Source organism: Schistocerca gregaria, chromosome 1, assembly GCF_023897955.1.
Source record: "Schistocerca gregaria isolate iqSchGreg1 chromosome 1, iqSchGreg1.2, whole genome shotgun sequence".
Classification (NCBI taxonomy): domain Eukaryota; kingdom Metazoa; phylum Arthropoda; class Insecta; order Orthoptera; family Acrididae; genus Schistocerca; species Schistocerca gregaria.
Genome location: NC_064920.1, coordinates 471,109,151 through 471,135,083, shown reverse-complemented (window position 1 = coordinate 471,135,083; position 25,933 = coordinate 471,109,151). Strand labels below are relative to the sequence as shown.

Below are 25,933 nucleotides of genomic sequence, written 5' to 3'. Positions count from 1 at the left end.
TGTAACACCTAGCAGAAAACAGCATTCACACTAGTTATTGAGGACAAGCTCTTTTTCCAGCAATAGTACATAACACACACACACACACACACACACACACACACACACACACACACACACACACACACCGAACACACAGTCCCGTGGCCACAGCAATACTGAGCCTTGTGTTTTCATGCTGATATGTTGTGATATGTGTACTATTGCTGGAAAAAGATCTAGTACTTGAAAACTAGTGTGAATGCTGTTTTATGTTGTGTTTTACTTTGTTCCACACCTCGATTTGCCATTGGTGAGTGGTTGTCTTTCCCTTACTTTGCATACTCATCTATCCGTCCGTTCATGTAAACTGTTAACAAAGCTACTACTCTGAGAAAACAGGTTGGTTCCTCTCTTATGTTAACCAGCTGCTGTTACCACTACTAAATGCTTAATATTTTGGCATGGGAAACTGTTACCAATGTCTGTAACAACAGGGGCCCTTTTACAATACACAGCTACTTCACTTGTGGCTTTACAATCAATATTTCTGCTTGCCATGTAGCTAACAGGAATTTTCAATTATTGACAATAAGTTATCTGATAATTTGCAGCAATGTCTAATGAGGAAGGTCCTTAATTTTCTATTAGACTGGTAACAATTCCCAATTTCTTGCTTTGTGTTAAATGGGAACTTGTTGAAGACACTGGCAACTGAGTACATAATTCCACTCTGGATCCAAGATAGGGAGGAAAAGTGCACATGATAGTTAATTCTGTGTCTTGTATTGAGATGATGCAAATCAGAATTCAGGTCAAACTGATTTTTATTATCAACAAATCTCTTTATACCAGTTAAAAAAAAATCAAACTGGAGCACTAAAAAGGCAAGTGTAAATACGAACATTACTTTTGAAACTCCTAAGTCATAAATATGGAGATTATTAGGACTCAGATTTTCATACAAATGCATGTTGCACATATTTTGAAGATTTCATTGACCTAACTGTTTGAATTTAGGCACTTATAATATATATTACAAGGGATATCAGGAAACTAAGGTTCAAGGCCAACAGCTCTATCAGGGAATTGAGGTTTTCACAGTTGGTACCAGGAAAGCAGGTTGGTAATGTACACTGAAATGAACATATGGTAGCCATCTTCTTCAGTGTCCCGACTCTTATTGTGGTGACTGTTAAAGATGAGCACTCCATTCAACAAAGCGTCATTGACACAGACCTTCAGAGCCAAAGGCCCACTCATGGACCCTTCATGACTGCATGACACGAAGCTTTATGCCTTGCCTGGGCCTGTGAACACCGACATTGGGCTGTTTATGAACCAAAACAGTTGCCTGTTTGCACAGGTCCCGTTTCAAATTTTATCAAGTGAATGGACGTGTATGGGTATGGAGACAACCTCATGACTCCATGAACCCTGCATGTCAGCAGGGGGCTGTTGAAGCTGGTGGAGGCTCTCTAATGGTGTGGGACATGTGCAGTTGGAATGATATGGAAGCCCTGATATATCTAGATATGACTGACAGGTGAAATGTACATAAGCATCCTGTCTGATCACGTGCATTGATTCATGTCCACTGCACATTCTGGTGGACTTGGGCAATTCCAGCAGGACAATGTAACACCCCATACATCCAGAATTGCTACAGGATGGCTCCAGGAACACTCTTCCGAGTTTAAATAGTACCACCGGCCACCAAACTCCCCAGACATTAACATTATTTATCACATCTGGGATGCCTTGTAACGTGCTGTTCAGACTATATCTACATCTACATCTACATCCATACTCCGCAAGCCACCTGACGGTGTGTGGCGGAGGGTACCCTGAGTACCTCTATCGGTTCTCCACCCCCTTGTATTCTTACGGATTTATGGAGAGCCCTGTAGGATTCATGTTCCTCCAGCACTATTTCAGACATCAGCTGAGTCCACGCCATGTCATGTTGCGGCAGTTCTGTGTGTCGTGGAGGCCCTACATGATATTAGGCAGTTTCTTTGGTCCTTCAGTGTCGTATTGAAATGGGGCTACACTGTGCCAGGAATTTTTTCCCCTGAATAATTACTATTGTAATTGTCTCTGACTAAAGACGCCTCTAATAATAATAAATTATGGTGCAAGTGACTCTTTCAAATCTATTGGATATATAGACTTTTCCCTGGAGGGATGTTTCATTTCCTTCATCTCTTCTTCTCAACTGGCATCTTACACTCATTTCTTTTCTGGATTAGGTGTTGTAGCAAATCATATCAGACCACCTGTAGTGCAACTTCTCCACTTGTTAGAGAATACAAAACAGAATTCATATCAATGGAACGTATTTCACAATCTCAGAGTCCAGAAATTAAATTCTTTGTTTTATCACTTTGCTCCATCTCAGACACGACCTGTCTCAAAAGTTGGGGAACATACATTTTGGCAGCACTTCATATTTCTTTCCACTTAGAGTGTCCTTTCACTGTCTCAAAATATATATCCACCTTTCTTCATTGGAACAAAATATGCTACATCCAATGCCTGTGGGAAGTGGTTGGAATTAGGAGGGAGACCCAACAATCTAATGTTTTCTTCACACAGTTACAATGTTTCAAGATTTATGTGGAAAGATGTGTTGTCACCAATCACTAATTTGATCTTTTTTCTTAAGTGGTGGTAGCAAAAGTACCCTAACCCAATCATCAAAAGTAGGAGAGTGTAAAAACCACTTGCATTTTGAATGATTACAATGACATCCCACAGGCCCATCTTCAGCCCATGTTGCCAAGTGACAATCAGCTCACTGAACAACATATGCCAGTCCTCTCTCCCATAGTATTCACACAAAACATAACAAATGTTGACATTTTTGAGCTGTTCATAATTTTTTTGGACATATTTCACTGGTTTTTGTGTAAATCACATTCACTGTGCCTGGATTATCACTTTGTTTGATCTCATCATGGTTCCACAAGTTTTCTGTGGGTTCATCCTTGACTGAAACCCCCAGCTGATTAAAATATTCTTTAATGACAGTCTTGTCAACTACAGCTCTCATGTTTGATATTACTACAAAATTGTATGGTTAGTTCATTTTGCATACAGTTGTTGTAGCTGGGATTCACAGTCATCAAAAACTTTTTGAAGGACATCATCTATACACCAGTTACTGTTGTAAGTTTTTATTACACACTATTGCAATTTCGGCCTTAGGCCATTATCAAGTGCTAATATTACAGCTTTAAGCCATGTCAACATAAAGTAAGCTGACACATTTGTATGCCGTCATCAATCCTGTTCAATAAATTTGTGTCGTCATTACACAGTGCGAGCGCACATATTCAAACATCGTAAAACAACATAACCTGTCAATGCACATAATGAGATTTTCACTCTGCAGCGGAGTGTGCGCTGATGTGAAACTTCCTGGCAGATTAAAACTGTGTGCCCGACCGAGACTCGAATTCAGGACCTTTGCCTTTTGCGGGCAAGTGCTCTACCATATGAGCTACCGGAGCACGACTCACACCCAGTCCTCACAGCTTTACTGGCAGAAGTAAAGCTGTGAGGACCGGGCGAGAGTCATGCATCGGTAGCTCATATGGTAGAGCACTTGCCCGCAAAAGGCAAAGGTCCTGAGTTCGAGTCTCGGTCGGGCACACAGTTTTAACTGTAAATGCACATGTTTGTTAACCCTTCACTATTCTCATATGCATTAGACCACAGCTGTAGACTACTGTTTGCAGGCTACTGGTCAAACAGTAGACTGCAGCTATGGTCTAATGCATGTGAGACTAGTGACAGGTTAACAAACATGTGCATTTATAGATTATGTTGGTTTACGATGTTTGAATATGTGGGCTCGCACTTTGTAACGACGACACAAATGTCTTTAACGGCATTGACAAACAACATGCAAATGTGTCAGCGTACTTTATGTTACGTGGCTTAAGGCTGTAATATCAGCACTTGATAATAGCCCAAGGCCGAAATTGCAATAGTGCGTAATAAAAACTTATAGCAGTCACTGGCATAAAGATGATGTCCTTCAATATAGTTCATTTTACTTGCTATGGAATGATTTCATAAATCAATAACCACGCAGATTATTTTTGAAGCACATGATAGCTACACCTTTCTTGTCTATATTATCTTCAGTTACCAATTTGGGATCTATTTGAACAAGTGGGAAGCCAAATTGGCCATTGTAATGATGTGATTTATAAACATTCACTCTCCTTTTGGGTTACATAATGTTGGATGACCACGCTGCTTCTTTTAGATGCTTCTAGGAATACCAAAGACATATGAAGCAACTTTGACTTTTTTTGGCCTGTTTCTTCTTGGCACTTTTTAGATCATCCTTTGGACAGGTGTAACTTCTCACCCCAATTTATATACACAAACCATTTTTCCCCATCTGCAAAAAATAAATAAAATTCAAAATGCTTAAAAAAACAGACCTACTATGATAAGCTGAACCTGCTGCTGATTTAGTAGGAGCTGTTCAGCCCACCCAATTTCAGTGCAGACCGGCTCACAGTTTAATCATTTCCATATTAATAGCAAAGTGCTAAGAATTACTTGACCTTATGTTTAGAGCACAAAAGTGAATGGTTGTAGTAGTTCATTGTCAATGTAACAATATTTAACAATTGTTTCCTCTCATGTGAGTCAATCTACAACACAAGGTAGGAACAGTAACAAAAATCACATTTCTTCCTTGTTAAAAAAAAAATGTTGGAATTCACTCTACTGGCTGCTTTTGGAAGCATTTCAAGTATCTAAGAAGCTTGCTTGTGCTGCCACCCATAATTTAGGATAGGTAATGTGTAGAAATGTTGACACATAGGTAAGCACTCAAAAACATTTTTCTTTTCCTTGTGGGCTAAAATAGCCTCATAAGGGATAATGTATCTGCAGCTGATAATACTTAAATGTTCTGCCTGAAACGCATGAGGGAAAGTAATGAAAATTTGTAGCAATTTGCTGCTGCATACTGCTTTAGAAGAAAACAGAAATAAATATCAAACTGAATTCTAATACCTCATATTTTATGCTTTTGCTGCCTTATTGTGCATGTTTGATGGTACTATAGTGCACGATAGCTTGACATTTTACAGTTCTGTAGAGCACGGAAAGCTAGGCACTAGTGATTTTTCTATGGCAATTTTTTTTATGTTTCCAAAAAAAAAATATGTTTTACAGGCAGCTCAACCAAAATGACTGTGGAAATATGACAGTACGCAGTTAGAAAAGGAAAATGAATCTTTAAATTGTGCAAAGGAGGCTGTTCACATAAAGACTTTAGGGTCCCAGAACTATAAAAAAAAATTGAAAATTTATTCTTTGAAAGAAGTTTTTCAAGACACATAACCGCTCCTTTTAGGCAAAATATTACATTCATGCATAAGATGTACAAATGTATTTCCACAATTCACATACAAATATCAGGCAATGGATTCATAATACAAGCTGAAAGTGAGGGTTTTTAGCTTCTCAAAACTGCTAGAAATAGCAGTCCATCCGAACAGGCCTCAGAGCCCGAGCACAAATTAATATTATCAAGAGTGGAATTATAGATTCTAAACTCTCAAAAGAAGCTGCAAAAGAACGTCTTAATTTCTAAAACACCCATTTCTCAGTAACATTATCAATTTTTGACTCGGTTCCAAAAGGTAATCGTGAGATTAATACAATAGAGATTATATTTGAAGCTTCTCAAGGGACCCAAAATTAACATCCTAGTTCTAAAAATCTAAGTGATTTTAGTCATCTGTGAGCAAACAAAACAAATTCATGTTAAGGGGTCATTGTTTGAAACCAAATATTATTCGAGTGTTTTTAACCCACTTACATAAAATCAGGAGTTGATTATATAGAACATCAACTTTCCACACAGTTAAACCTCAACTGTTCGTCTTTCAAGCATTTACAGATTGTCTTTTGTGCTACAGTGGTAATTCAAAATCCGTGACCTGGTAAAGCAGCTTTGGAAGGTCCAGATAGATGATAAAAGCACAGATTCTGTGATTTAGGTTACTGAATCGAGTATTCCACCAATCCCCCGAGACCTGTAATCCCAGCAAACACTTGCATTTGCAAACTTTCTCACCCAACACTACAACAATTCCCTCTTGCAGTACACTTCAGTTTCAAGCAGCTCTGTGTTCCGAGTGATCAACGTCTTCAATTTGTGATTTTGTTTGTTTTTACGACCATGGTTGCCAGAGTTATTTTATTTAGTGTGTGGTACTGAAAGACATCAGAGACGAGTTACACTAAAGGTAAGAGTGGAAGAATTCATGACATTCTCTACAACAGTTTTGAAATTTTAATCAAAAGGCTGTATCACACAAATTATCACAAATTTGTAATATGATAACTGCAATATTCAGATACTCTTAATATCACTTTTGTTCTTTCTCCCAATATTGGTTGGCGTACTTAATGTAAGTTAACTCATCCTGATAATATACACTTTTTTTGTTCACTCAAAATAAGTAGGCGGATCAGAGAACTTCATAAAGGTTAATTATAAACCAAGCGATGTTTTTATTATTCAGGTGGCCGGTTACCATTTGATGTGCGAGTGGACCATTTTACATCAATTTTAACTCAAATTTTCATGCTGGAAGATCTTTAGAGTTTTTTTATAGTAGAAAATGTGACGTATCTTCACATTTTGTTTACATGATGACTTCATCTAACTTGAATAACAAAAACGTTTCTCCATACGTGAATAGTATGATAACAGCATGAGAAATGCTGTTTCGTAAGTTGCTTGTGTTTCATCTTAATAATTGATTACCATAAATTTCAATGAAAACAGTAGTTTTTCCAGAATACAATGATGCTAGATCCTTATTTGTAGAATGAGAAATTTGCAAGCATATGTGGAATTATGCATGTGTTCCATGGGAGATGTGGCAACTCTGCCCTGGGCCTCCACATTCTCCTGCCTAAGTTTCAGCCCCAAAAATTTTTTTAATGACTGTAGTATCATCTACCCACCTCCAATTACATCAGTGCCTAAGGCTCTTCTTTTTCATATTTTGGGACTCAAAGAACTTCTTTGGCCCATCTGTCACTTGTCTATCTATCTGTATGTCCCATCCAATCTCCGTTTCATATTTATTGTGGCCATTAATTACATCCTCATTTCTACTGTTTCCTGACAAATTTGTTTCCTTGTCTCCACCAGTAATTCTGAACATGCACTGATCTTCTGGCGAATGAGCAACCAATAGTTTCTGGATGGCTTCTGTGTCAGAAGTCTGTCTCTTACTGTACAGTCAAAACTGGTAACACATGCTGATTGTAAGCTTTCCTTCTCAGACACATTAGAACTTCAGCTTGAAAAACATATTTAGGGGGAAAAACGCATTTCAGCTATTTTTTGTTTTCTGCGTATTTCATTTCCTATTCGCCATGCCCTTTACTCCAACTGTCCTAAATACAAAAACTCTTGAAACGATTCAATCTATGACTTCAAAGCTTAATTAGTGTTATTTCCTTTTCAGTATATTAGTAATATTAGTTTATCTTATTTATTTTTCAGGCCTTCTATCACAATTTGCTTCACTAATCACTTCTGTTCTTTCTTGAAGTTCACCTCCACTAGAATCCAATGGTACATGTTGCCAACACATATAATGCTGATCCAATGTGCTGCATGAAACCCACATCTCCTCTTTCCCAATTTAGGGTAATGAAAACTTCCTCTGCTGTAAACAGTTTTGTTAATATGAAAACACCTTTCCTGACTTGTTTCAGTTATGAATTTCCTGCTATTCTAACAAAGTCTGATGGAATCTGTATCACTGATTTTCTTCAGGAAACCCACATGCACTGTTGAGCCAAAACATTATGACCACTGCAACCACAAGACTGAAAACTGACTAATGAGACTGCGGGCACACGACTCGGTAAAGAATATATATAAGTGGAGCAAAGACGACGAGGGAATCCCTGTTCCAACAATATGGACACCAAAGGGGGAAATTGAATGACATAAGTGCCTTTTACAAAAGTCAGTTTTTATGGCCCAGCACCTGGGACCAATGATCTGAGAAATGGCGAAGCAGGTTTGCTGTTTGTGTGATGCTATTGTTAGTATCTTTGGAAAGTGCCAGAAGGATGATGACGCCACGAATGTGTGGCAAGGTCTTGGACGTCCATGTGTCGTCAGAGTGGTGAGGTCAGAGGCTTGGCCACTCTGTAGAGCAGGATAGGTGGCAATATGTGGCATATGGTGAAAAAAACTTGTGATACAACACTTTTGTCAGCATTAAGTTTTTCACAGCACAGCATTCAGCACATAATGTTTAACAAGTTCAGTAGTAACTGACCCTTGTGTGTTCCCATGCTGACCCAACATCATCTTATAGTGAGAGCTACGTGGAGTGTCAGAGAGAGAGAGAGAGAGAGAGAGAGAGAGAGAGAGAGAGAGAGTGTAGTTTAAGTAGTGTGTAAATCTAGGGACCGATGACCTCAGCAGTTTGGTCCCTTAGAAATTCACACACATTTGAACATTTGAATGATAGTGAGGGTACAAAAGTCATTGGATAGCAATAGGCACATATGGAGACAATGATAGTATTATGTACACAAGGTAGAAGAAGGTGGAGCTATCACTCGGACTCAGGCGATTCATGTGAAGATGAGTCTCGATGCCAGTTGGCACTGATGGAAGGGTTTGAGTGTTGTGCAGACCCCACAAAGCCATGGACCCTAGTTGTCAAAAAGACAACTGTGCAAGCTGGTGGTAGCGCCATAATGGTGTAGGCTGTGTTTACATGGAACTCATCATTGACTGGAAATGGTTATGTTCAGCAACTTGGAGACCATTTGCAGCCATTCATGGACTTCATGTTCTCAACCAACAACTGAATTTTTATGGATGACAATGCATCATTTCACAGGGCCACACAAGTTCGCAATTGATTTGAAGAACGTTCTGGACAATTTGAGTGAATAATTTGACCACTCATATTTCCCAACATGAATCCCATCAAACATTTATGGGACTCAATCAAGAGGCCAGCTCATGCACTAAATCCTGCACTGGCAACACATACACAAATATGGATGGTTATAGGAGTAAGCATTCCTGCAGGTGTCTTCCAACCACTTGCTGAGTCCACACCACATCGAATTGCTGCACTATGCCATGCAAAAGGAGGCCTAATGTCAATATTAAGAGGTATATCATGACTTTCTGTCACCTCAGTGCATGATTGCAGTGTGCATGAGATTAATGAGATTGAACTGCAGATCAGTGGAAGCACATCACCTGATCAGACACGTCAGGTCTCGGGTTTATCACGTAGATGGTCATGTCCAGATATACTGCCACACAGGCAAATGGCTGCATGGAAGGCGCAATGCACACTGAATGCAGGATGGTGGGGGCAGTATTGTGCTATGGGGACATTCACCGATGCACCAATGGGACTTTGGGTGGTAATCAGATATCACAACAACTGTGGACCACATGATCATCACTAAGGACCATCTGCTTATCTATACTCTACAAACCATTGTGAAGCACACAGCAAAGGGAGTCCCACTGTGCTACTTAATTGGGCTTTTTGCTGTTCCAATCATGTATGGAGTGTGGAAAGAGTGATTACTTAAAAGCTTCTCTACATGCTGTAGGCAGTCAAATTTTGTCCTCCCAGTCTCTCAGCACGCGACATGTAGGGCATTGCAATACAGTCCTCGATTTATCGCTTAATAGCTTCTACAAACTTTGAAAGCATGTTTTCAAGGAGTAGTTTCCATCTGCAAGTCTCTGCCAGTTAAAGTGTTTTAGCATTATCGTGACACTCTCCCATGCATCAACAAATCTGTGACCATTCTTGCTGCCCTTATTTATAACACTTAATACACCTACACTCCTATTTGATATGGGTCAAGCACAATATCCTAGTATGGGTCACGTGAATGTTTTGTATGCAGTCTCCTTTGCACACTGATTGCATTTCTCTAGTATTTCACCAATGAACCAGCTTACCATCTGCTTTACCTACAACTGGGACTGAGATCATTCCATTTCATATACCTGCAAATTGTTAAACTATGTAAAGTATGAGATGACTCATTCAAACATTGACTCAGTAACATTTTAGTCATTAAGGTGCCACATTTTTTTCTTTTTACAAAGTACAAAAATTATAGTTCTGAAAATGTAAAGAACAGTGACAATTTTTGCATCACTGAAAACTTATCAACATCTGACAGAATATTTGTACAACTTATTCCAGACAACTGCATCATCTGTGGAAAGCATGATGTTACAATTAATATTGTCCATAAGATCATTGATATACAACATGAAAAGCAAGGCTGTCAATGAACTTCCTTGATGCACACTAAAAGTTACTTCCAAATCTGTCAGTGACTGTCTATCCAAGATAACATGCTGTGTCCTCCCTACCGAAGAAATCCTCAATCCAGCCACAAATTTCAATCCTACTTTTAGTAAGTGTAGATACGGTAGTGTGCCAAATTCCATTTAGAAACCGAGAAACACTGCATCTGCCTGACTACCTTGCCCCATGGCTTTCTGGATGTTATGTGAATGCAAATTGGGTTTCACATATTTTCGGAATCCATGCTGACTGACATGGAGCAGGGCATTCTGTTCAAGTTCAGAATACGTTCTAAGATTCTACAACAAATGGATGTTAGTGATATGGGTGGTAGTTTTGTGAATCACTTCTTTTATCCTTTTTGTAGATGAATGTGATATGTGCTTCCTTCCAATTCATCATCATCATCATCATCATCATCATCATCATCATCATCATCATCATCATCTAAGACTGATTATGCCTTTCAGCGTTCAGTCTGGAGCATAGCCCCCTTATAAAATTCCTCCATGATCCCCTATTCAGTGCTAACATTGGTGCCTCTTCTGATGTTAAACCTATTACTTCAAAATCATTCTTAACCGAATCCAGGTACCTTCTCCTTGGTCTGCCCCGACTCCTCCTACCCTCTACTGCTGAACCCATGAGTCTCTTGGGTAACCTTGCTTCTCCCATGCGTGTAACATGACCCCACAATCTAAGCCTGTTCGCCCTAACTGCTACATCTGAGTTCATTCCCAGTTTTTCTTTGATTTCCTCGTTGTGGACACCCTCCTGCCATTGTTCCCATCTACTAGTACCTACAATCATCCTAGCTACTTTCATATCCGTAACCTCAACCTTGTTGATAAGGTAGCCTGAATCCACCCAGCTTTCACTCCCATACAACGAAGTTGGTCGAAAGATTGAACGGTGCACAGGTAACTTAGTCTTTGTACTGACTTTCTTCTTGCAGAAGAGGGTAGATCGTAGCTGTGCGCTCACTGCATTAGCTTTGCTACACCTCGCTTCCAGTTCTTTCACTATGTTGCCATCTTGTGAGAATATGTATCCTAAGTACTTGAAACCGTCCACCTGTTCTAACTTTGTTCCTCCTATTTGGCACTCAATCCGTTTATATTTCTTTCCCACTGACATTACTTTCGTTTTGGAGATGCTAATCTTCATACCATAGTCCTTACATTTCTGATCTAGCACTGAAATATTACTTTGCAAACTTTCAATCGAATCTTCCAATTACTGGGCACAGTTTTTTGTTTGGGGGGGGGGGGGGGGGGGGGGGTATGTTATACTTAAATAGAGATGATAACTCAGTTGCAATGCAAGTATAGATTCTGACCAGTACTCTCTCATTCTTTAAAGAGTTGAACTCCCAAGAACAAAACAGCTTCAAACATCTGATTACTTCACAAATGAGTTGATGTGTTAAGTATTTCATGTAAGCAAGAAAAAGTTTTGAAAAGCTTTGAAATTATGCTTAAAGCTTGTTGGATGAATAATGTCCATGTATTTACAAAGTGTCAGTTATGCTACTTCAAGATGAACCCTTAGCTTTTAACTGATACTTGTCTATGTTAATTTTTTAACATATTATCATATCTCTCAATGAGTATATTATGAAAGCATTTTTTTCTTTTTTTTAAATTTGCTCGATAATTATGTGAAATAGTCAGAATCAAAGTTTTGTTGCCCCTGTAAACTGCAAAATAGGCAGCCTGCAACTTGTTCTGGGTTACAGGATAGTCACTTAGTAACATAGATAGGAATTCCATTGGACCTTAGAGATTTGGTGTTTTTAGTGATTTCATTTGGTTCTCAACACTACTGACATCAATGTCTATTTCACTGAGCTTTTCAGTCATTTGAGAATTAAGTAAATTGGTGCAATACTCTTGGATTTCCTTTGTGCAGGTACCTTCGAAAATGGTGTTCACCAGTTTGTTGTTTCTTTGCTACCTTCAGTTTCCTGCCTTGGCTGTGAGTGAGTCTGTGGACATGATCTTTGGCCTTCATGCTTATGTCTTTCCTGACTGTGGCAGTATCTTCCAGCACGTTGACCGTCCATGCGACAAGGCCAGAATCTTCCTACAATGGTTTGAGGAGTACAAGAGTAAACTGATAATGATTTTCCAGCCACCAAATTTTCCAGACCTGAAGTAGATGGAACACATATGGGACATTTCAATGTGCCAGCTTTGCATCCACAAAGCACCATCCTGCGATTTACAGGAAAGGTACCAGCTATGCATATACATCTGATGCCACACGCCTCCAGAAACCTACTGATGACTTGTTGAATTCATGCCACACACAATCACTGCTACATTGCTTTACAAATGTTGACCATTATGGTGAAAACATTATGGCTCATAAATGTAGGTTGACTGACTTTTCTCAATAGCTTTTAGTACAGATTCAGTCAAAGCGAAGACAAAATATCTCTCAATCAAACTCCTACACAGTGATACCTCATTCCTTTCTTTGTTTTATGATTTTACTTATGTTCTTCATTGTACTGCGTGCACTTCTATGGCCACTAAGTTACTTTGCCTGATTACTGTTAATTGTTTCAATATGTAGTTTACTGCATGTATTCTTTTGTATCTTTTATTTCTTTTTTCTGATCAAGCAGAATAACCAACATTGTTCCAGTTTTGGGGAACTGTTTGCCTTTGCAGGCATTCTATTATCTTGCCTGTACGAGGTATTTGGGTCCTTTTCAACATATTTGTAACATCAGCAAACATGACACACACTTAAAAAGTTCTCCAATTTCCTAGGCAAGTCATTTATGAAGGTGAAGAACAGGAGTCAGCAGATTATTGATTGTTTCCCACTATGAAATTAGTTTTATTCCTGTTACACCATTTGTTAATGTGTTCCTCTGTTTTCTGTTGTTGAGGTACACGTCCACCCATGTGAAAAAGGGGGAGGGGATTGTTATGAAGCAACTTTCTTATCTCCATTTTTATAGACAGATATCACTGTTGTGTATGTCAATCTTTCCGAAAATACCCCTTGTTTCATCAGCACAAGGTAAGTATCAAATTATTATCAAGCCAGTAAAGGGTTTCAGTATAAGGTGTACAACTTTGCTTCCGCCATTTTTGCCCCCGCATTTGAGGCTTTAATGAAACAAATTGGTTACACATGTCTAATTCTAAGTATTTTCCATTGCTGGCCACTACTTTCTCCCACCTTTTGGGCAATGTACGAATTCCACATCAAAAAAATTTTTCATTTTTTGAAGCAATCCACGAATCGATCCAATTGGTGACTTCTTCGCAAGTGTGTTGGTCAGCCAAGCCATGTGCCATTGATCTAAACAGGTGATAGTCGGAGGGAGCAATGCCTGGAGAATATGGTGGGTGGGGTAGGACTTCCCGTTTTAATGTTTCCAAGTAAGTTTTGACCTCTTTTGCAACGTGGGGTCAAGCATTGTCATGCTGCAAAATCACTTCATTGTGCCTCTCGCTGTATTGTGGCTATTTGTCTTTTAGCGCTCTGCTCAAAAGCATTAATTGCATTCGATAATGAACACCTGAGATTGTTTCACTTGCTTTTAACACCTCATCATACACGACGCCAAGCTGGTCCCACCAAATGCAGAGCACGATCTTGGAGCCATGAATATGAAGTGTGGCTGTCGATGTGGAAGCATGGCTAGGATATCCCCATGATTTTTTTGCATTTAGGGTTATCATAATGAACCCATTTTTTGTCCCCAGTCACAATGCAATGCAGAAATCTCTTCCGTTTTTGCCTCTTAAGCAACTGTTCACAAACACAAAATACCATTCAACGTGTCTTGGTTTCAGCTCACACAGGACCCAAGTTACTTCTTTCTGAATCATGCCCATAGCTTTGAGACGTTTTGAAATGGCTTGCTGTGTACTCCCACTAATCATGCCAATTATTCTTGAGTTTGATGTGAGTCTTCACTCAGTTTTGTCTCCAATTCTGCATCTTCGCAAACATTCTCTCTTCCACCACTATGCCGGTCTAAGACATTAAAATCACTGTTCCTGAAGCACTGAAACCAGTCACGACACTTTTTTCGCTAATAGTGTCCTTACCATATGTATCTGAGAGCATTCGATGAGACTGCCGCTGTTTTCTTCATACTGAAACAAAACAGTAAAACCTCCCACAAATGACGAGAATAAGGCTCATGAACTGACATTTTCAATCAAGAACGACTTTATGATGCAAACACAAATTAACTAATGTCTGAATCAGGTTATATTGACCAAGGTCCAAGCTAACTGCCTAACGTCTGTGATCTGTTTCTTTCCACAGCTACTTTCCATTGTCACCGCCTATTAGCAAACAGCGGAAGTAACGATGTACACCTTGGTACTTTGAAAGCAAACCTATAAGACTGTTTTCTACTTGTGATTATGTTTGAAGCAATGATCTATTCTCATTTTATTTTTTCTGCTACTGTTCCAACAATTTAAAGAATTTAGTGGCCAATGGTTTGAATATAACCCCCACTATCTCAATTATTTTCATCAAAAAAATTAATATCATTTGCCATATCCAATGCACTAACTTCCCAATCAGTATTTGCTTTGTTCTTGGAACTTCCTACTTTTTTGTGCATAATACGAGTAGTAGGGTTATAATGTTTTGATGACACAGTGAATACTTTCACACTACTGTTTGTAGTTCATCTTTAAGTCTTGATCAGAGGTGGTCCTAACACACACAAACTTCTTTTTTCCAGACACAAGAAGTTTGATCCCAGATGTTAACCACCTTTTCTCTTGGCTTCTATTGTAATTGTCCATGGCCCATTGTAAGAAAAACTTTTTTCATAGTGTTAGTAGAACGTTTTGGGAAGAATTAAATTTTTTTATTTACTGCACGTAGTTAGTTTACTATAACCCATTTTTCATCCAATAAATAACCTCTGAACAGTGTCACCAAGTGAACATTTACGATTCTATGGAAATGTGTTTATTTCCCCCTTTCTTAGCCTAACACAATTGATGGACTTTGTTTATAGACACCATTTGAGCATCTCTGTCATGAAGCAAATACAATGCTCACATCTGTTTCACAAAAGATAGTTGTATCTAGAAATAAGTTACATTTAAAAATAGTCAACTGCTGTTGTACTATATCCTTTTGCTTTTGCTGGTAATGTTATAGCGGAAAACCAATTGAAGCTGGACATAACTAAGTTCCTGAGGTCAGTGGCCTTTCATCTGGATTTCTGATTGATGTACGGAAACACACACAGCTTAAAAAATGTTTTCAAATGCCTGTAAAGTGTTAGTTACTGTGAAGGCTGTGGCAGTCTAGTGCGTAGAGCACTATACCAGTCCCGAGGGAGGGAGGGAGGGAGGGAGGGAGGGAGGGAGGGAGGGAGGGAGGGAGGGAGGGAGGGAGGGACTGGGGGTTCAAACCGGACTACGTGTGGAAATTTTCCTCATTCCAGCCCTTCCAGAATGGCTCCTGATCCACTCTGGCTGTTGCCAAACTGAGTACCAAGAATCTTTCTAGGGTTTAGGGGCTGCTGGGGCAAGGGATTTATCACACCTCCCCCTTTTAATGATGCACTGGGTAGAAGTGGTCCACTCCACCTGCAGTCATCACGCCGATACTCCACTCCCAGGCCTGCACCACTGTCTTCACATTTACCTTTGTTAGTTACTGAGCAACTTGTGATATCAGCTGAGTAAATGGAGTGTCCACCCAACGTAAGTTTCTGGTTTGTTTTCTTCAGTTTGATAATTTTCAAATGATTGTATAAAGTTTTTTTTTTCTTTCTAAACAGTGGTAGTAGTCAGTGGTAACCACTCCCCATCAACTGAAGTTTTTAGCAGTTGACTGGCACATAAATAAGATTGTGCCTACAATTTAACTGTGTTGAGTTTTATCACTTTGTCAAGATAACCATTCATCTGCACGTGTGTGTGTGTGTGTGTGTGTGTGTGTGTGTGTGTGTGTGTGTGTGTGTGTGTGTGTAAGCAAGCTCTGAAGGAGGACATCGACCTAAAGTTTAGCACGATTTAAATCTTTTTTTTTTATACAGTTGTTTCCCATTCAATGCCTTAGATATATAGTGAGATGTTACCTATACTCCACTCAGTGCTTGTATTCCAACCAGATTTTTTAATAATCGTCTTATCACATTCTTTCTAAGATTTTTGCTGAGACTTTTGTTTAATGCAGAATATTCTACTGTGATCCCATTATTGGTTGCTTCAAACTATTAGCTTCTCTTTAAAGCCTCCCCAAGTAGGGTGTACAAACAGACAGGGGGGGGGGGGGGGGGAATGTTTTGGCAAGATCTTTGATGGGCAGCAACGTGTTGCTGCATATTAAAAGTATTACAAAAGTATAAATTCAAATTCCAACAAACACTGCACATTACTTTACGAACCACTGAAATTGAGATTGTGATTGTGATACAGTTGGCCAATAGCAACATCACTGTTAGGTAGCGCGAATATACAAACTGGAAAAGTTAATGTCTTAAATTACAATAATATACGTAGAGTTGCTACTAGAAGAGCAAAGTTTCACATACTGCAAGAGAAGCTAAGCTTTCATACAAAATGTTGATCTTTTTCATGCATGTTACACTTTGGTATGTATCACTCAAATGTGCCAGCAAAATTTTTAGCCAAGTCCAGTGACTTGTCATCAAAGTTTACCACAAATAAATTAGTTACCAGAGAGGAGAGAGGGCTTCCTGTAGTCCATCAATTTGCTCTGGGCTCTAAATACCTCTAAATGGCTTATCACCAAAAAGTTGATTTAAAATGAGAGTCAAACACACTGTGATTTAAGAAATTCATCGTACATTCTTGCACGTGGTCCAACTTAAGTAAAAGGAAATTTGCTTTGAAAGTAACGAATAGTTGTTAGAGAGTGTCAGATAACAGGCGCCACAGTGCTTGCGCAGCTACAATGACGCAGGTCCATATTCCCAATGAAGTAGGCTTTGACCTGATACTAAGCTTTTCAGTGTGGTTTTGGGATGTAAATTTTCTTGGAGTACCAGTACTGTATTGCCTCATGTTTGGTTCTTTATTATGGCATAATGCCATACGTGCTAGAAGATAAAACGTGCACTTGAAATACAGATAGCAGTTGAAACTAGCCAATATTGTCGAATTAAACATTTATTCCTTTCAAATACGTTGACTGCCTCAGTGGGAAAGACTAATAAAAACCAAATTTCTTTAGCAAACCAACAAAAATAACTTCATTGTTCTGCAAGGTGATTAATGCTTGACTGTCACAAAGGTGGAAATAAAATAAAATCTGAAACTAATAACATATTTTAGCCTTCCATAATTATGTGAATGTATTTTAATTCACTTGATAGCTCCTGGCCACAGAAATCTGTTTTGTTTTCATTTGACGAGAGAGCAGTAAACAAAGAGGAAACAGCACTAAATGTAAACACGGGTCACGTGGAGATTACACGATTCCCCACTGTAATTCAGACTGCTCTGCGCATCAGCTACAGATGTATATTTCTGCACCTGGGCAGTACTAGATAGTGGCAGCCCCTCACCCTCCTCCATCGAGCGTTTGAGATAGGATGTGTAAAAAAATTTTAAAAATCTAATTTCAAAAATATATTCATTTTGTTGCGCACATCTTTCTGCGCACAGTATTTTGTAATGGAGGCCACAAAACTACATTGAGGACAGTGGAAATTAAAATGTCCTGTGGTGCCTCTCCTGTTCCCAGTCAGCTGGTTTGACATTCTGCAACTCTTAAAAACCTTGCAATTAATACTTGATGGGATTATTTGTAATCGGGAGATTACACTTTTCTTCAATCCTTAGCTCCTAGCATTTTTCTCTCACGAATCTTGCTACAGCTTTACATGGTGTGCTTTCCTTTCTGTGAAATAATCTATTACCTCATCAAAGTTCGTGAAACTTTTTGCTACATGAAAAATCTAAATGCCGTGTGTAATACTGCAAAAGCTGTTCATACAAATAGTACCCAAAACTGGTGTGGTTTCTCCAACTGATTACATCTATTTTGCAACTGTTTGCTGGATAAAACAAAATAGGCTTTTCTAATATGGCAGCAATTGCAACATACATCAAATAAACCAGGCTGTTTTGGCACAAATGGTCATTTTTATAACACAACAGAATACAAATCACAAAGTACAAATATCAAATGCCTATTAGGCCCACTACAAGCAAAAAGCTTTATGTCAGTTTCACATTTCTTTCACACACTCCAGTTTCTCAAGCATGAGATTGAAATGTAGTAATATAAAATTTTTATATAAATTTGAAATCTTCATATTCTTCCATAATTTGTGTGATGCCCTTGTTTCTTTTACTCCCTCATTCCAACAAACCATCTTGTCATCACTAATTCCCGAACTATTCCTGCCACTGTCTAAAGTTATTCGCCAGTCAACTTCACTAACCCTGCCAGAAACACCGGTTTAGTTATTGTGCAATTATTATCCGGTTAGGCATTTTTACATGTTCGTACAACGCATCTCCCATGCTACTTCCACAATTGATCTTAAGTGACTGCTAACTGGGGACTGTGCAACTGGCCCTTACTAGTGTAGTGATTGAACCAAAAAAATTTGTCAAAATTTCATTTTCTTGGATACACTGAGGAGATAATACATAATCTTTCTTACCTGTTATTCCTGTTAGTCATTTATTCCCACTCAGGTAGTCTGAATCTATCGATTTCGCTTGTAATTATAACAATGCTGGTCATTCGCAAATCCAATCAACCACATAATCAGACAGCAATTGGCATTCACCCGTTCGGCTTTAACTGCTCAGCTCTTACAGTCCCATCCCCCTTTGCCTGCAGGAAAGTTTATTTCTGGATATGGCGAGGATTCCCCCGACGTAGATATCATGTACACTATGCACACATTCAAAAATCAACATACGATTCATTTTGAAATCGGCTTAGAATGTGTTCAAAAACCCAAAGGGATGTATATCAAAATCATATGAGTAATTGATAGACCAACATGCGCTGGATGCTGGGCACTTTGTGAAACAATGTTTTTTCCTCAAGAATATTAATTGCCTCCCTCCCCCCACATAGATCCGGGGCTGATACATATGCCAGAATCTGGCAGGTTGGGGGCAGGAGTAAAATTTTTCCCAGTTGCATCTAGCTGCTTGCTGCAACTGCTTACACAGACAATAACCACATTTCTGTAGCCAGAAGCGGGAGATGGTACTACTCATCTGTGACTCAACTGCGCATGCGCATGAGCCTGCTCGTAACTGCTAAAACGAGCCTAAATATATACAGTTGTGACGTCATGCTCATTGCAGGCAATTTGTTGTTATGAAGCATTGCATGGTCTCCCTAAAGCCTTTGACAGACGCCTGTATGAGCAATGTGTTTTGTTGTTGTATAAGGCACATTTCCTTTGCAATTAAAGTTTTTTCCCTCTAGTTCATGTTTTATTGCTGCAGTATTTTTCTACAGCAATGGGATTCAGTAATATCCTTTGTTAAGAGTATCAGTTCCTAACAGTCAAAATTAGAAAAAATTAACTGAAAACTCCAACAACGAAAAATTCCAGGAATTCTAAAAAATTCCCAGATTTTCCCCAGTTTTCTCTCTGATAAAAAAGTTCCTGGTTTTTTTTCCGGATCTCCCAGTTGTCCCGGGTCGTATACACCCTGTCACAATTCACAAAATCTTAGAGTAAAACATTGCTGTCATTCTGCAAGGAAGTGTTCTAGGTGCTCTGATTTTTCTTATCTACATAAATAGTTTAGAAGACAATTTGAGCAGCCATATTTCATTCTTTGGAGAAGCTGCCATTTACCATCTAGTAAAATTGTCAGAAGATGAAAATCAATTGGAAAATTATTTAGACAATATTTGTACAGCACGAAAAGTAGCAAATGACATTAATAATGGAATGTGTGAGGTCATCCACAAAGAGTATTAAAAGGAATCCATTAAATTTCAGTTACTACGGCAACAACTTAAATTGGAATGATTGCATAGATAATGTAGTGGAGAAGGCAAAGAATGTTTTATTGGCAGAAGACAGACAGTGCAACATCTACTAAACAAACTACCTACACTGCACTTGTCCATCCTCCACTTGAGCACTGCAGTACAATATGAGACCCTCCTCAGATAACACTGATGGAGAACATCAAAAAAGTTCAAAGCCGGGCAGCTTATTTGTATTATCACAAAATAGATGAGAGCTAGTTATGGATATAGTGAGAAAATCAGGAGAGCAATCATTGAAACAAATGCGCTATTTGTTGCAGCAGTATCTTTTCATGAAATTCGATCTCCAATGTTCTCCTTCAAATCAAAAAATATTTTGTTAATACCAACCTGCAGAGGGAGAAATGTTCATTGTAATAAAATAAAAGCAATCAGAGTTCATATGGAAAGATTTAACTGTGTGTTTTTTCCCATGCTCTGTTCAAAAGTGGAACGGTGAAGAAACAGTGTGAAAGTGGTTTGATGAAATATACTGTTATTGTGGCAGTAAATTATTCTGTTATGTAAATAAGTCTCATATCTTTTTGTGCACTTCCTTTAACATTATTTTATTAAGTTACAATGAATTTTTCATCTTCACTTTTTCTGTAACTTTTGGATCAGCTACTATTTTTCCTTAAGATATTCCCTGATCATTAAGTCCAAGATGAATAAATATGACGATTTTGAGTACTAGGCGTCAATAAAAGGTGTAATTAAATTATCTTGATATGTTCTCCCTCCTACACTGACGCAAAGTCAACCCCCTTCCTTTCTTTAATAAATAAAAAGAGATTCATTTTGTCCAGTTCCTAATAGCTGATGAAGTGAAATTGTTCCTAATTATGTATCCAGTACTGCCAAACAACTAGGACAATTCCTATCACAGATTTCAGAGTGATCTCTAATGAACAAATTATCAGTTTTCTTCAATACGAAGATGATAGTACATTAAAATTCCCTTATCTTCAAAGTTCTTTTCCTGATTCATTGCTGAAGTCTTATGAAATCATTATGTTCCCAGTTTAATAGCAGTGGAATATGAAGGATGAAATAATATCTGCATATGCAGACAGAGAACTTCTCAAAAATAGAAGGGGCATTGAGGAACAGGCTGAAAACAAAATTTCCTGTCTCTGGTATGTGCCTGTCCAATGTTCAGTGCCTCTTACTATTTCATGTGAACCTGGTGTACCACATATACTGTAGAAACAGTGGTTGTTTAGTCACATACCGTTTTAGTTTTTAAACTGTGGTGCACAAATGACAACATATATTCCCCAGCCTTACTTTTAAGAATAACATGCTGCACAGATTTTGATGTATTTCCATCACAATGATTTATCATGATATGTTCTAGACTGGAAATAGTGCTGAAATGGCATAACTTAAATTTTTTCAGTATCATTTGTTTTCTCAACTGTTTTCATCAACCAACCAAAAGTATTAATTCTAACATAATACTCAGGATACAGAATAAAATGGATATGCTGTGACGAGTCACAGATAGGCACAACAAGAAGACTGTCACAAAATAAGCTTTCGGTCAACCCCACAACACAACACAACACAACACAACAACACAACACAACACAACACAACACAGAGATGACTGCAGCTCTAGCAGTTGAAGCCACATTATGAGCAGCAGTTGAAGCCACATTATGAGCAGCAGTTGAAGCCACATTATGAGCAGCAGCAGCAGCAGTGCATGATGAGAGAGGCGACTGCGACTGGGTGGGGGGTATGGAAGAGACTGGGGCTCAGAGGGAGGGATAGCAGGGTAGGGGCAGGGGTGGGGTGGGGTGGGAGTGGGGGCGACGAAGTGTTGCTGGGACGCATGCAGGGATGAGGTGGAGAGAGTAGGGCAGCCAGGTGCAGTCAGGTGGTGAGATGGAGACCATTGGAGACGTGTGGGAGGGGGGTAGCGGGGGGGGGGGGGGGGGGGGGGGGGGGGTAGCGGAAAAGGAGAGAAGTAAAAGGACTGGGTGTGTGTAGGATAAAGAAATGTGTAGAGCTGGAATGGGAACAGGGAAGGAGGGGGGCGCTAGATGTGAGGACAATAACTAATGAAGGTTGAGGCCAAGAGAGTTATGGGAATGTAGGACATCTTGCAGGGAGAGTTCCCATCTGCACAATTCGGAGAGCTGATGTCGGTGAGAAGGATCCATTTGACACTGGCTGTGAAGCAGTCACTGATATGAGGAATGCTGTGTTGAGCAGTGTGGTCAGCAACAGGGTGGTCAAGATGTTTCTTGGCCACAGCTTGTCAGTGGTCATTCATGTGGACAGACACCAGCTTTTCGTAATTATATAGGAGCTCTTCTTCCAATATATCATATGTTCCTATAACACTCCTGGCCTCAAACTTTGTTAGTCATTGTTGCACCCATCTAGCCCATTCCCTGTTCCCATTCCGGCACTACATAGCTCTGTTCCACAAACACACGCAGTATTTTTACTTCTCTCCTTTTCCACTAACACCCTCCCCCCACCCTCTGTCTAACCTCCTGACTGCAACTACCTGCCATACCCCCTCTCCACCTCATCCCTGCACACTCCCCAGCAGCACTTCGGAGCCCCCCCCCTCCTCCTCTACCTCTCCCTCTCCCTCTCCCTCCCAGCCCCAGCCCCAGACTACTACTTACCCCCACCCTGTTGCCTCTTCCATCATGCACTGCCGCTGATAGTGTGGCTTCAGCTACCAGAGACTGTGGTCATGTACGTGCTAGTTGCATTTGTTGTGTGTGTGTGTGTGTGTGTGTGTGTGTGTGTGTGTGTGTGTGTGTGTGTGTTTTGACAAAGGCCTCAGCATTTCCCCTATATGGTGAGTAAAGTTTTCTACAGGACTTTATGGAAACTTCCTACTTTATGTAGTGTACTGGATAGACATACGAGTAACTACATAGTGTGGTTAGTTTTGTGTTTCCGATTTGACTTTTAAATAACAACATCTGCACTCTGTATCTGTCACTGCTACATGAATGTTTATCTTTTCACTGCATCTGATTATTGATGAATTCCTCAATTGTTTATACACTTCTGGTAAGCATCACTTTAAACTAAAAAGTTAGTTCTCTACAACATAGTTGCAATAAAAACAAAAATTCTAGACATAATAAACAGTGTGTTAAAAGATGTACCAGACTGACTCAAACCTGGAATCTTGAGTATTTTCTGCCAATTTCTTTCTGAAGAAGTTCCCTGAGTCATTTATCCTTTATTCTGCAAACCTCCACAAATTCTCTTTACACATTTTCTGCGTAATTTCTTTCGTCATCATCATCATCAAATGTTTTACTGAGCAATTTGCATTCTCACCTGCTTCCACAGCTTTCAAACACATAGTTTGATGATTAAAGACAGCATTAAAAAGCTAGGGCAGTTTGCAACTCATAAAACAAAAAATGAAATTAATGGCACCCAAACACTATTAGGCTACTTGCACATCATTTAACATGTTAAACACAAAAATATCAGGGCCATATAATTAGAACAAATGAATACACATCAGCGTTTTACACTACTGTGAGCACATGGCAATACAATCACAATGAAATGCAAACTCAAAAAATTGGGTACAGCATACTCTCCCACTCATCAGTTACATACTTCAATCACATAAAATATTTAAGTGTTTTGTACTTATGCTACTGCCAATAAATCCCAGTCAACTTCATTTGGTGCCTCAATTTCTGTTCAACAATATATTCACGTGATTAATCCATCTATCAAACACACACACACACACACACACACACACACACACACACACACACACACACACACTCTAATTTAATTACTGTGTTTTTCGTATTTCGACATGCTGGATGTGTCCTTACTCTGAGGGCAAAGAAATACATGAAAAGCAATCACAATGGAATATATTTGTCTGTCATTTTCTGTACACTGTGTTCAATTGTTTATACTGGCTACTTACCATGCGAAATGCAACACTGCAATAAAATCAATACACTACATGGGAATAAACAAACAGATACACACACTAACTAAAACTAAGCAAATGATGAAGGAAGCAAAATTAAAATGTAATGCAAATATTATATATACATAACATCTGTATTGCACATGATCAGAGTAACAAATATATATTATCAGTAGAAACAATGAATAAAATAAATACACACACTTACACATAATATGAAAGAAACTATACATTCAGAACCAAGAAGGGAAAGCATCTAGAAAATACAATTTTCTTGTGGTTTACTTACATCATTATCATCATCCCCACCACCATCAGAGACTATTTTTAGATGCACAAAATTCAAGCACTGTGTAGAATGTATTTATCAGCCTTGCTGTACACCAGATATCTTCTGAACACCAATGCAGATATGTTTGTCAAATTTCACAACAACAAATATTATTATAATGCTGTTCTGCCCACAATCCAAAGCACTGTTTCACACATACACATTTTGAATTATTTTTCAACTTTCTTTAGCCTGAGTTATACTACATTTGGTGTTTATAACTATTATCATAGTCTGTCAAGCAAATACAGCAATAATGCTGCATACACAAATGAGAAACTGAAAAAAACTGGAAATGCACGACAAATGTTTCCATAAGTATTGTTAACCTTCACGTCAAACATTGCCAGTTCACCTTTTGTGAACAAAATCACCTGCATAATTTGAAATATTTCGTAATTTACTATGTCTGTGTAACATAAACCTATGCCCCATAGGTTTTTGATACTGACAGAGAACCTTGGTTCCAAGTTTTGATCTTATGATGACAGTAGCCGAAATAACACAAAAAATAAAGAAATTTATTTCCTTTATTAATTAGCAGTTCACATCTTATTTTGCCATAAAAGTGAATTACAGCAGAATAATTAATTCTAAATCTAAAAAAAAAAATGGTGGTGGGGTATGAGGCAAGTTGTTATATTCAGTGAGAGAGAGAGAGAGAGAGAGAGAGAGAGAGAGAGAGAGAGAGAGAGAGAGAGAGAGAGTGAGAGAGAGTGAGAGAGAGAGAGAGAGAGTGAGAGAGAGAGTGAGTGAGAGAGAGAGAGAGTGAGTGAGTGAGAGAGAGTGACAGATAAAATGATATGTGGGTAGTACAGAAGGACACACCTGAATGAGGTGAATTCCTGTAATTCAGTAGGGGTACAGCACTGTTAATAAAAGACAGATTACATCGGCAGCAGACAAACTGGAAAGTTGAATAATACTGATGAGTGCTTATCCACATGACTATCTGTACTCTCTTGTTACATTGTCCATCTGTAATAAGCTATGAAACAAACAGTGAATTAACTATGTATCTTCAAAATGCTACTTGCTCAGTAAATATGTTGTTTTATTGCAAACAATTATTGGTTAGGTGTATAAAGTGACAAACGCATGCACGTGCACTTTGAGGATTTGATTCAGTTTGTAGTAATCCCCTTAACATTTCCTTTGAGAATGTACTCAATGAAATATGCAGAAATCTGGATCTCTTAAGACTTGGCACAAAATAACAAAAATTTATTAAATAACAGCATAGTTTTTAAGATGACTAAGAGTGTGATTAAACTGAAGTATTGCAATTTAACACTCAACACTGCTGACACAGTTTGT

The 25,933-nt window shown here is 38.8% G+C and overlaps 1 protein-coding gene across 2 annotated transcripts in view; it reads right to left on the bottom strand.

Annotated features, from left to right (window-relative positions):
- The window catches only part of LOC126353114 (syntaxin-1A), a 332,123-nt gene that overhangs the window by 39,730 nt on the left and 266,460 nt on the right, over positions 1 to 25,933 (bottom strand). The window lies entirely within an intron of this gene.